This window comes from Rhineura floridana, chromosome 3 (genome assembly GCF_030035675.1).
Source record: "Rhineura floridana isolate rRhiFlo1 chromosome 3, rRhiFlo1.hap2, whole genome shotgun sequence".
In the NCBI taxonomy this organism is placed as follows: Eukaryota; Metazoa; Chordata; class Lepidosauria; order Squamata; family Rhineuridae; genus Rhineura; species Rhineura floridana.
Window position 1 is genome coordinate 133,788,431 of NC_084482.1, and position 13,997 is coordinate 133,802,427.

At 48.6% G+C, this 13,997-nt stretch overlaps 1 protein-coding gene across 5 annotated transcripts in view; it reads right to left on the reverse strand.

Annotated features, from left to right (window-relative positions):
• Positions 1 to 13,997, reverse strand: part of PBRM1 (polybromo 1) — a 109,333-nt gene that overhangs the window by 54,377 nt on the left and 40,959 nt on the right. The window lies entirely within an intron of this gene.

Sequence of the window (13,997 nt, forward strand, 5' to 3'; positions counted from 1 at the left end):
GGAAGCGTCAGAACTGATGTTTATTTCCCCGTGACTGGGACCCAAATCCCAAACGACTGTGAAAGTGTCGTTGAGATTTAGGTTGGTTGCATTGTCTGTTCCAGAATGGACAGCTGGAGCGGGCATCCTTTGGTCTTTCATACGGTCTTGAGCCTCGAAAGGACTGAGACAACTGATATGGGTGGAATGAGTGATGAAAGGACTTTCTGTCATCCCTTTTCCTGGAGGACGACATTGAAATTTTCTTTTCCTTAGTCTTGAAAACATTAGCTAGGGAGTCATCCCCCAACAACTTGCCTCCCACATAAGTCTCTGAGGCAAGATTTGAATGGGCTGTAGGGTCTGCCTCCCAATGATGCAGCCAAGGGGTTCTTCACGTGAAGACACCTGCCACCAATGACCTTGCTACAAACTGCATAGCATCTATGGATGCATCTGCCATGAAGGTAACTGCCCAAGAGACCTTCAGCAGAGACTTGTGTACCCGGGCCGCGTCTTGCTGTGGGCCGTCCAGGAGGTCTTCCAACCAGAGGAGGGAGGCTCGAGCAAAAACTGAGGAGGCTGCCACTGCCCTGATTGAGAGTCCACCCTTCTAAGCCCCTGATCCATTTTGCACTCAGTGGTATCCTTAAGATGTCATCTGAGTCCTTTGGATTCAAAGAAGGATTCAGCAAATTCACAATGGGCGCGTCTATGAGTGGGACTTTCAGCTGGTCCATGATAGGCTGTTCCAGCGTATAATATTTGTTTGCTATTGAGACCAACTTCTTGAATTGGGGATGTCAAACTCCGACTTGGGCACCTTTGGGAGAAGAGAAGGGAGCTTCAACACTCTAGATTTAGGTTTCGGATCTGGACACACCGCTGAGACCCTCAATGTAGAGGGTGCAGGAGGATTCTCTGCTGAAGTGAGAGTAAGGGCTTCCATTGCTTTGCATAGTAGGGGAAGGAAATGCGGCTCCTGAAATATCCTAGTGGATGAAATCTCTTAAGATTCTGACTCCCCACTCCATTCCTCTTCATCCAAGATCATTAACTTGCTTTCTGGGTCAAGAGGTGTCTGTTCTGGGGGCTGAAGGTGCCTGCCCTGAGCCATGGCGCAGGAATCCGGAGATGCGCTTAGGTGGAAGAAACGGAGTTGCAACTGAGTGGCTTGTAGGCAGGCCCTGCGAAGGCTGTCATCCAGATGGAGCCTGAGAGGGTGAGGGCGCTGATACTTCTTGTGGAAGTACTCGAGGAATAGATGGAGAGGACAAATCTCTAGCCAGATCCATTAAGAGGGAATCCTTCAGTTGTTGAATTGAGTGAGCTGAGAGGTGTAACTGAATAGGCTGAGCTTGAGAGTAATAATAATAATAAATAATAAAATTTAATTTATGTGTCGCCTATCTGGCCGATGGCCACTCTAGGCGACGTACATGCAAAGGTTAAACACCATACAGTAAAATACAATAATACAATATATGAACAGTCCAGCGATACAGGAGCGATAACAATACTAGTGCAGGGTAGGAGGCATATCAGTTATAACAGTTAACCCTCCCCGGAAATCCCAAAGGCCTGTTGAAAGAGCCAGGTCTTTAACGCTTTACGGAATACATTTAGGGAAGAGGCGTGCCGTAGATCTTGTGGGAGGGAGTTCCAAAGGGTGGGGGCCGCCACTGAGAAAGCCCTCTCTCTAGTTCCTGCCAATCTAGCTGTTTTTGTCGGCGGGATTGAGAGAAGGCCCTGTGTGGCTGATCTTGTCGGGCGGCATAATTGGTGGCGTTGAAGGCGCTCCGTTAGATAAACTGGGCCGAGACTGTATAGGGATTTAAAGGTTAATACCAACACCTTGAATTGGGCCCGGAAAACAACTGGAAGCCAGTGTAGATCGAATAACACTGGTGTGATGTGATCCCGGCGGCGACTATTCGTAAGTAGTCGAGCCACCGCGTTTTGTATGAGTTGTAGTTTCCGGACCGTTTTCAAGGGTAACCCCACGTAGAGCGCATTACAGTAATCTAATCGAGAGGTGACCAGGGCGTGTACCACCAGTGGGAGCTGATGAACAGGAAGGTAGGGTTGCAGCCTTCGTATGAGGTGTAGTTGATACCAGGCTGCCCGGCTCACTGCCGAAATCTGAGCCTCCATGGACAGCCTGGAATCAAGTACAACCCCAAGGCTGCAGACCTGGTCCTTCAGGGGTAAACTCACCCCACTGAACTTCAGGTCAACATCTCCCAACCTTCTCTTATCCCCCACGAGTAGCACCTTGGTCTTATCGGGGTTCAACTTCAGCTTGTTCCTTCCCATCCATCCACTCACAGATTCCAGGCACCTGGACAAGGTCTCCACAGCCAACTCTGGTAAAGATTTAAACGAGAGATAGAGCTGAGTGTCATCCGCATATTGGTGACACTGCAGCCCAAATCTCCTAATGATTGTCTCCAGCGGCTTCATATAAATATTAAATAGCATGGGAGAGAGGATAGAGCCCTGTGGTACACCACAATTGAGAGGCCAAGGGTCTGAAACCTCCTCTCCCAATGCTACCTGTTGGTACCTGTCGGAGAGAAAGGAACGGAACCACTGTAATACAGTGCCTCCAATTCCCAATCCCTCCAGGCGATGCAAAAGGATACTGTGGTCGACAGTATCAAAAGCTGCCAAGAGATCGAGGAGGACAAGAAAGGTGAATTCTCCCCTATCTAATGCCCTCCTCAAATCATCTACCAGAGCGACCAAGGCTGTTTCAGTTCCGTGACCAGTCCTGAAACCCGATTGGTATGGATCCAAGTAATCCATTTCATCCAAGTGTGACGACAACTGGTTGGCCACCACTCGCTCAATGACCTTGCCCAGGAATGGTAGATTCGAAATTGGGCGAAAGTTATTAAAGACTTGGGGATCCAAGGAGGGCTTCTTTAAGATGGGCTTTACAATTGCCTCCTTGAAGGCTGATGGCATCACACCCTCTTTCAAGGATAAGTTTACTACCGCTTTAATCCCCTTGCCCAATTTCTCTCTGCAGCTCATAAGGAGCCACAATGGGCAAGGATCAGTTAGACAAGTGGTAGGCTTCACAGTTGAAAGCACCTTGTCCACATCCTCAGAAGGGAGAAGCTGAAACCGATCCCAACTTACCGGCATGCAACTGGCCAACTCTGGTTCACTTACTGTATCCACGGCGCATGGGATCGAGCTCCGCAGGTGTTCGATTTTATCGGCGAAGTGCTTTGCCAATATGTCACAGGAGGCCTTTGACTGTTCCAAGGGTTCCTGAGCAACTGGACTGACCAGGCTTGGAACCACCTGGAACAGCCTCCTGGGACAGCACTCCGCAGATGCAATAGAGGCAGCAAAGAAAGCCTTCTTTCCTGCCTTTATTGCCACTTGGTAGGCAGCTACTGCTGCTCTAACCTGTGTCCGGACATCTTCGGAGCAGGATTTCCGCCACCGGCATTCTAGTCGTCTCACCTCCTGTCTCAGAGTACGCAACCGTGGTGTATACCACGGTGCTGAGTTCTATTCACGGGGAGAGGACGTTTCGGAGCCACGCAGTCTAATGCCCTGGTGATCTCATCATTCCACTCCCTCACCAGGGTTTCGACCGGGCGACCTTCCACAGGTTCCAATTCCCCTAGCGCAGTCAGGAATCCATCCGGATCCATCAGGCGCCTGGGGCGGACCATTCTAATAGGTCCTTCACCCCTGCAGAGGGGGCGCGGCATTGAGAAGTCTATGTTTACCAGGTAGTGGTCTGACCATGACACGGGGGTGGAATAAACCACTCCCAACTTCAGAACACTTCTCTCCTCTCCCAGGACAAACACAAGGTCGAGAGCATGACCGGCTACATGGGTGGGCCCAATACTACTAAGGTGCAGTTCCCAGGAAGTCATGGTTTCCAGGAAATCCCAAGGGGCTCCAGTGAGAGTGTTCTCAGCATGCACACTGAAGTCACCCAGCACTATCAAGTCTGGGGACAAAGCCCGTACAGCCGAGACCACCTCCAGCACCTCGCCAGGGAATCTGCTGTGCAGCGGGGTGGGCGGTACACTAGCAGGATCCCCAAACTGCCCTTCGGGCCCAACCTCCAGTACATACAATCAACAAATTGAGTCCTATGGAGAGGAGGTCTGGCAAAAACCAAGGACTCTCGATAGATGACTGCCACACCCCCTCCCCGCCTCCCCACCCTCGGCTGCTATGCGTAACGGAAACCTGGTGGACACATGGCCTCAAGAATGGGAGCAGAGGCCTCGTCCAACCAAGTCTCCGTAATACATGCCAGGTCTGCCCGCTCATCCAAGATCATGTCATGGATGAGCGAAGTTTTTTGCGCCACAGACCTGGCATTACACAAAAGCAGTCGAAGGTCGGTCGGAACCTTGCATCCCCTAGTTTTCATCTGGTTCTGGACAGACCCGGAACAGGGGATGGGTATAATACATCTATCCCGTTCCCCTATTCTGGCATGGACTGGAGCCTTCCCCCCCTGGATCTGTTGCACAAGGATTGGTTCTTCCAAGATTTATTTATTTTATTTTATTTTATTAAGCTTATATACCGCCCGACTAGCAACAGCTCTCTGGGCGGTGAACATTAAAAATACAATAAAAATAACACAAAACTGTACACAAAACTGTACAGTCTAAAATCAAAATATAATAATTTACAATTAACAGGAATTAAAATGCCTCAGAGAAGAGAAAGGTTTTAACCTAGCGCCGAAAAGATGATAGTGTCGGCGCCAGGCGCACCTCCTCGGGAAGACCATTCCATAGTTCGGGGGCCACCACTGAGAAGGCCCTAGATCTTGTCACCACTCTCCGGGCTTCCCTATGAGTCGGAACCCGGAGGAGGGCCTTCGTAGTAGACCGTAGTGTACGGGCCGGTTCATATCGGGAGAGGCGTTCCGACAGATATCGTGGTCCCGCACTGTATAAGGCTTTATAGGTAAGTACCAACACTTTGAATCTGGCCCGGAAGCATATTGGAAGCCAGTGCAAACGGGCTAGCACAGGTGTTATATGCTCAGACCGCTTAGTTCTTGTTAGCAGTCTGGCTGCCGCATTTTGCACTATCTGTAGCTTCCGAATCGTCTTCAAAGGTAGCCCTACGTAAAGCGCATTGCAGTAGTCCAAACGCGAGGTTACCATAGCATGTACCACTGATGAGAGGTCCTCCTTACTCAGATAGGGACGTAGCTGGGCTACCAACCGAAGTTGGTAGAACGCATTCCGGGCCACCGAGGCTACATGAGCCTCAAGTGTGAGGGAAGAGTCTAAGATGACTCCCAGACTACGCACCTGTTCCTTTAGGGGGAGTGTAACCCCATCCAGGACAGGGTATATATCCACCATCCGATCAGAGAAACCATCCACCAACAGCATCTCAGTCTTGTCAGGATTGAGTCCCAGTTTGTTAGTTCTCATCCAGTCCATTGTCGCAGCCAGGCAACGGTTCAGCACGCCGACTGCCTCACCTGAAGAAGATGTAAAGGAGAAGTAGAGCTGCGTGTCATCAGCATACTGATGACAACGCACTCCAAAACTCCTGATGACCGCCCCCAGCGGCTTCATATAAATGTTAAAAAGCATGGGAGACAGAACCGAACCCTGCGGAACCCCACATTGGAGAACCCACGGTGTCGAGCAATGTTCCCCAAGCACTATCTTCTGGAGACGACCCGCTAAGTAGGAGCGGAACCACTGCCAAGCAGTGCCTCCAACTCCCAATTCCGCAAGCCTCTCCAGAAGGATACCATGGTCAATGGTATCAAAAGCCGCTGAGAGGTCAAGGAGAATCAACAGAGTTACACTCCCTCTGTCTCTCTCCCGACATAGGTCATCAAACAGGGCGACCAAGGCAGTCTCAGTGCCAAAACCAGGCCTGAACCCCGATTGAAATGGATCTAGATAATCGGTTTCATCCAATAGCGCCTGGAGCTGGTCAGCAACCACACGTTCCAGGATCTTGCCCAGGAACGGAACATTGGCTACTGGTCTGTAGCTGCTGACATCCTCTGGGTCCAAGGAAGGTTTTTTCAGGAGTGGTCTCACTGCCGCCTCTTTCAGACAGCCAGGGACCACTCCCTCTCGTAAAGAGGCATTAATCACTTCCTTGGCCCAGCCAACTGTTCCTTCCTTGCTAGTTTTAATTAGCCAAGAGGGGCAAGGATCCAGTACCGAAGTGGTCGCACGAACCTGTCCAAGCACCTTGTCCACGTCCTAGAGCTGAACGAACTGAAACTCATCCAACAAAACATGACAAGACTGTGCTCTGGACACCTCAGTAGGATTAACTGCTATTAAATAGGAGTCTAAGTCCCGGCGAATGCATGAGATCTTATGCTGGAAGTGTTCAGCAAATTTATTACATCGAGCTACCGATGTATCTGCCGTGTCTTGTAGGCCTGGATGAAGTAGGCCACGAACCACTTTAAAAAGCTCCCGTGGGCGTGAGAGAGATGACTGAATAGTGGTGGCAAAATGTTGTTTTTTTGCCGCCCTCACCGCTCCTACATAGAGCTTAGTAGAAGCACGAACCAGCTCATAATTGCATTCGTCGGGAGTTCGTCTCCATCTCCGCTCAAGCCGCCTCCTGTCTTGTTTCATCGCTCTCAGCTCCGGAGTATACCAAGGAGCTGTATGAGCTCTACATAGGAGAGGGCGCGCAGGAGCGATCGTGTCAACAGCCCGGGTCATCTCTGTATTCCACAGATCGACCAGGGCTTCGACAGGAGCGCCAGTCTTATCAGCCGGAAAAACCCCCAGAGCCTTTTGAAAACCTTCAGAATTCATTAGTCTCCGGGGGCGGACCAATTTAATAGGTCCCCCACCCTTGCAGAGGGAAAAGGCTACTGAAAGTCTAAACTTCAGCAAGCAATGATCTGTCCATGACAACGGGAGAGATGTAAAACTCCCCACATCCAGATCACTATCCCCATGTCCAGTAGCAAAGACCAGGTCAAGAGTATGCCCCGATGTATGTGTTGGGGCACTAACATATTGAGACAGCCCCATGGTTGTCATGGCAGCCATGAAGTCCTGAGCTGCCCCAGACAAAGTAGCCTCAGCATGAATGTTGAGATCTCCCAGTACTAATAGTCTGGGGGATCTCAACAGTATCTCCGAGACCACTTCCGTCAGCTCAGTTAGGGAAGCCATTGGGCAGCAAGGTGGGCGGTACACCAAAAGGATTCCCAGTCTGTCCCTCTGGCCCAGCACAAGGTGCAAGCACTCCAGACCAGCGATTGCATGGACATGGTGCTTGGTGAGTGAGATGGAACTCTTATAGACCACAGCAACCCCCCCTCCCCGACCCTCAGATCTACCATGATGCTGAACCAGATACCCCGGTGGGCAGAGCTGGGACAGACTAACTCCTCCCTGTTCGCCCACCCAGGTCTCGGTTATACATGCCAGATCGGCCACCTCGTCCACAATCAAATCATGGACGAGGAAGGTTTTATTATGTACCGATCTGGCATTAAAAAGCAGCAACTGGAGATCTGAGAGTTGGCTGATAGGACAACCAATAACCCTGCGGGTATGAGAAGGACCAGATCGCGGCACAGCCACTACATGTCTGGGCCGCGTTCTCCTTACCTGGCATGTCCCTCTCATATCACCATACCTCCCTCTACCTGTCACTACGGCAATTGGGGCCCCCTCAGGTCTCCCCTCTTGATGATAAAATCTCTTCCCGAGGCACATGATAAACTATAAATACAAAAAATGCATATACATAAAAATACACATTCACTCACAACATACACTCATATAACACCCATTCATCCACTTCAAACCCACACAGAAGACACAGTCCCGTATTCTGTGCGCCCAAACGCCAGCTCTAAGACCGTTCTTCTTCCCACGTAAAACGCCACCTGGGGCCTGGTCCTGCAAGGTGCCCAAGTGCAGAGCAGGAGCCCAAGAAGGAGAGAGCAGAGACGCCAGCAAAGCAGCAGCAGCAAAGCAGGCAGATGGCTCTCCCTCCCTGGGCGGTGATGGTCCTCTTCCCTTGCAGGCACTGGATCTCCCAAGCCCCCTCAGCCAGCCGGCTTATATATCCCCTCCAGAGAAGGGACAGGTGGAACAGTATCAGGCACAGCTGGCTGAGTACCTGGAGCCTGGTCCTGCAAGGTGCCCACGTGCAGAGCAGGAGCCCAAGAAGGAGAGAGCAGAGATGTTGGCCAAGCAGCAGCAGCAGCAGCAGCACAAGCAGGCAGATGGCTCTCCCTCCCTGGGCGGTGATGGTCCTCTTCCCCTTGCAGGCACTGGATCTGTGCCTGTGAAGGCTTCAGGAGAGGAGGTGGTGGAAAAAATAAGTGTCCAAAGGAGGGTGAGGCTGACTGCCTTCCTCGTCAGATAGGGATTCCAGGTCCCTCTGGGTCCTTGCCTGTTGAACAGGGCCTTGCCCGTCTCTACTAGTCAACTTATTGGTAACAGGTGCCCTGCCTTCCATAGCCACCCTGCCCACCATAACTTGTGCCTCAGCCACATTGTGCCCGATGGTAGAGGGGCAGGCTACCGCTGTTCCTGACTGATCCCCCGAAGTATGTGACTGCCCTGTGACCTGGCTGGAAAAGGGCACCAACGCTGCATCTGCTGCAGGTGGGGGGGGAGTGGCTTCATCCTCTTTGAGGGGTTCTCCGTTTTGCGGGTTGCTTTCCCCATGGGAGCAACACACTGCGGGCTTATGGGGGTAAAAAGGGGCCTGTGGAAACTGCGGCTGGAAAATATGTGTGCCCCCCCCGAGAAGATCACCGCTGCCCTCCTAGAAGGCTGTTAACGTGGCGGCTGGCAGGGGCAAAATGCAGATCCCACCATCAGCTGTAGCCGTCCTCCTCACTGGTTCTCTGACTGGGGGGGAAACGGCGGTTGCAGGTTGCGGGAGACAATGGCGCCCGTCTGTCGCTTCCCTCTACTGCTGAAGCACGGGAAAAAAGGGCTGGACATTGGCAAAGGGCACAAAAAGCCTCGGCATGGGCTGGGGATGCTGCCTCCTGCAGGAAGGCAGCCGCAGATGTTAAGGCGGCTGCCTCTGCAGCTTACACCCAATAGACGGTATCGATGTTGGTGGGGAAGGGAGGGGGGGCCTGGAGAGGCCGAAGGCTCCCGGTACTGGGGGAGGCGCTGGCGGCTCCTTGCCATGAAACAAACTTCCAGGGGAAGGAACACAAAGTCTTTCTTTTAAAAAAAACTGGAAGGGAAAGGTTAGAACAAAAGACAGAACAAACAGTAAAGGAAAACACCAATCACTGAAATAACACGAAAACAGCACACAAGAAACAATACAGGCCTGAACCAACGGAGGCAGACAGAGTCCAACTGTGTTTGTTTATTTATTTATTGCACTTGTATACCGCCCCATAGCCGAAGCTCTCTGGCCGGTTTACAGCAATCAAAAACATTAAAACAAATATACAATTAAAAACACATATTTTAAAAACAATTTAAAATACAATTTTAATATTTAAAACAATATAAAAACAATTTAAAACACATGCTAAAATGCCTGGGAGAAGAGGAAAGTCTTGACCTGGCGCCAAAAAGATAACGGTGCCAGGCGCACCTCGCCACCAAGATCATTCCGTAATTTGGGGGCCACCACTGAGAAGAAGTGAAGACAAAAGAGAACTGAGGCAGGAACAGGCACAGACCAGGAATGGACCTGCAAATAAATTTCAACAGTGCTGTTTTGCCTTCAACTGCTAGGTGGAGCTAGCTACCCACCTGCACAGGAGAAGAACCTGTTTTCTGCTGAGCCAGTCTGCTGCGATATTGAGGTCGCCACTGAGATGCTCTGCTCTCAAGGAATGAAGGTGACGTTTGGTCCAATTGAAAATGAGAGCTGACTCTGCCTGGAGGGCCCTCGACCATGTGCCCCCTGACGGTTCAAATGTGTTTTCCCACTGACATTGTCGGTCCAAATGAGAATGTTGGTCAGATGCAGCGTTTGATGAAAAAAGAGGAGAGCCAGACACACTGCTCGCAACTCCAGCAAGTTTATGCTGAGACATTGCTTGGTAGCTGTCCACTGGCCTTGAATGAAATGAAGCTGTCCGTGGGACAGGAGAGGAACGCAAGGGAGCGGAACTGCTGCCGTGCAACAGGCAGGGTGGACAAGGTGGGAGCCACAGCTCTGAATTTACATGGGAGCTGCCACCGCTGCAGAGAAGGACAGGCAGGCAGGAGAAGGAGCTGCTGCTACGGCTCCTGGGATGATGGGAGCCGCCACCACAAGCTCCTAAGGATGGGAACGGCAAGGCTAGGACGAGCAAGGCCAGGAGCCATCGCTGCGAGCTCCAGGGACGATCAGAGGTGCAACTGCAAGCTCCAAAGGATGGGAAAGCCAGGAGAGGGAGCTGCTGCTGCGAGCTCCAGGGATGATGGTAGCTGGAGCCACAAGCTCCAAAGGAAGGCTAGGCAGGGACTGAAAAAGGCCCTAGCTGCCCAGGGAAGAGAGCCCCCCAGAAAAGGGAATGAAAGAATAAAGCCCCCCCTTTCCTCCCCAAATATATAACTAAAAAGAACAAACACAACAAAAGAAGAAAGAAAAGATACAGCCACAACACAGAACAGACTCACTGAAAGGCAGCTAAGGCTGAAGGATCCCCCAGGACAAAAGGCAGGAATGAAGTGGGGTCAAGCCAGAAGGAGCAGCCGAAGACCTGACTCATTCATTCCTACCTTTGGACACTAGGCAGTGCTACTACCCACCTGATGGTATGCTACCTGGGGAAAATCAGCATACAAAGTTTATCAATAAAACAATACAAAATCCCAGCAATACAAAATATTTAAAACAGTATAGAACAACAGCTGAGAAGTCTGCATCAGCACAAAACCACAAGATCCAAAACTATCATTAAAAGGCTATTGTAAGGACTGGGAGGAACAGGAAGGACTTCACCTGGTGCCTAAAAAGACAACAGTATAGGCACTAGACAAGTGTCTCCGGGGAGAGCATTGCATATTTTAAGTGCCAACACTGAAAAAGATCTCTCCCTGGTAGATAGCTGCATTACCACATTAGGCAAGGGAACCTGGAGAAAGGCATCAGATGAAGATCTTAAAGCCTTGGTGGAAATATATAGGAGAAGGTGTTCTTCCAAGCCCGCTGTTAAGCAGTAGCAATTGGTGACATTCACATGACTTCCTGTTGCACATTTTATTGCTGATTACCGGAAGGTAGAGAGGGAGGTGCAAGGCTGACAGATTTTCTTCTCCAGTGCATTTGCACCACCCTGACCTCACCACTGTCTCTTCCTTACCCTTCCACCTCCCTGTATGAAGCAGTGATGTGGGTGAAAGTAGGTCAGGGGGATTGCTGCCTCCTCCCACTAACTACTACTGCTAACGGCTTTAAAGGTTAAAACCATCACTTTGAATTGGCCCCAGAAACAGATTCAGTACAGATGATGGACTTGTGTGATATTATTGTACTTACCAGTCCTTCTCAATAACCTAGCCACTCTACTTTTGATCAATTAAAATTTCTGGACTGTTTTCAAAAGCAGTCCCATGTACAATACCCTGCAGTAATCCAACCAGGAGTATGACTAACTGTAATAAGGTTATCTCTGTCTTTATAGGGCCGTAATTAATTGATGGCCTGCACCAATAAAAGGCACTCTGAACCACAGGCAACAGTGCGGGATCTAGGAGCACCCAGAATTTATGAGACTGCTCTTTAAGGGGGGAGTGAAGCCTCATCCAAAGCAAGTTGAACACTGCTTAACTGAGCAGACAAACCAACCAATACAACCATACTTCCATCTTGTCTGGACTGAGTCTGTTTATTGACCCTCATCCAATCCACTACCAAGTTCAGAGTATCCATGGCTTTATTTAGATTAGATAAGGGGAGGTGTAAAGCTGGGTGTCTTCCACACACTGGTGATACCTCAGCCCATATCCCAGGATAACCTCACTCAGTAGTTTCAAGTAAATGTTAGATAGTATGGAGGACAAAATTACTACCTCAGTTTAGATTCATATAACCAAAACAGCATTTTTCATTGCAATGACCTTGACTGTCAATCTCTTCAGTGTTATGCAAACAAAAACAGGTTAGGTATAGCTATAGTCAAATAGATTTAGAGTATTCAAAACTCTTCATATTCATTTTCAAGTAATCCTTACAAGAACCTTATTTAGAAGCTCGAACTCCTTTCCCTCACTTTCCAGACTGTGGTGGTCATGGTGGGGTGTGGGAGACAGGGTGTGAGATATAGTGGCTTCCCTACGGGCAACTAGCCCACAGCTGCAGCAAAATCTGAACTGGAAATGTCTGGTCTCATAGCAGAAACACTTAATTGCTAAAATATTCTGGTTATACATATGAGTCCAATGCGGTGAAAATTAGGATTTCATAAGAAAGAACACTATTAGATTAGTCAGGCAGCTAGTTTATTAACCACTGGCTGCATACTAAGAGCAACAGAAGGCAAGACATGACAGGGGTCCAGCCCAATTGGATTACAAAATAGTCATACCAACAGAACTTGATTGCATGGGGGTGGGGAGGGGACATGATGTAATGGAGAACCAGGGTGAGAAGGAGCACACAAAACAAAAACTACACATTACTGGGACACCAGGGAACACTTTTTGAAAGCAGAGCGCCGGCATTTTTCATGGACTGCTCCAATCAAGTGTCTACTTTCAAAAGTGTATGTATGATAAAAAAAAATAAAATCCGTATTTGTATCAGTTTCAACCAGAGAATCCAAATAATGTTATCTCTAGTGATACTGAAAATTCAAAGCAACTAAATTAAAGCTGCAAAATATAAAAAGCAATTTAATAGATATTAGAGAGCATCTGTAAAAAGAGATTCCATAATTTATGCAGAAAGCATGTAAAGGCTCTTTTTTTAAAAAAAACACCAGTAAAATAATCCATTTCTTTTTTTATGCACTTCTCACTATTGATTACCAGAAGACAGCTTTTGGACTTTAAAAAAAATAGTTCTCAATACAAAATATCTGCCAGTGCCAATTCTCAAAAAAAGAAGAAGACAAGCAGCAGTTAAATTGCTATACCCTTCAATACCATTTATGAATGAGTTTTCTTCAAGAGTTTGTGTGAATGCAGTTTTAACTAAAAAGCGTTGCAGTGCCTTGCTACTCTTTGTGGCTCTTGACATAAAGCCTACCACTGTCCTCGAGACCTTTATTTTTAGTAAGATAATAATCTACTTGAGAAACAACAGAACTCGTCTCATCTGGAGCCTCCTGATAAAACACATTCACAGCTTTTGAAGATGAAGAGTGTATTAGTTATTATATTAAGTTATCTTAGAAGGGGCTACATTTTCAAAAGCTGCTAGGTGAGGATTAGAGTTTTAAATTCAAACCAGTTCCTTCCGGTGGCTGAAAATTCTATCGTGTTTATAATTTTAAAAGACAATCACATTTCAGAATTTCTAGAACTATTTATGTTTAACCAGGGCTTTTTGATTTGATAAGGTGACACAAAGTTGCAATCTCTATGCTGTATTTTCCACTGCTTCTAAACTAACATTACCTTGTTTCATGACCACCCAGGTACCAGGCTTTTACAAGCAAAAAACCCCATAATACTACAGTAGGGCCCTGCTTTACGGCGTTCCGTTTTCCGGTGTTCCGCTGATGCAGTGGCTTTCAATTAGGGGAAATTCCCCATTTTAAAGCCGATTTTGCGGCATTTTCACATCATGCGACCCATTATAGTAAATGGGTTCCGCTTTACAGCAATTTCCGCTTTACGGCGGGGGCCTGGTCCCTAACCCACTGTGTAAGCGAGGCCCTACTGTACTGTGAAGATCTAACATTTAACATTTCTAACAAATCCTGTTCTGCGAGGTTAATATTGAATTTCCTCTCCTCCCATTTCCCAAAAAGCGTAATTCTCTGGTAGAAGGAACAGATCACTTAACAAGGTCAAAGCAACAATGGTGAAACTAATCTCAAAAGTACACTGTGATGTTGACGTCACAGTCATATTATCCAGAGAGAGACT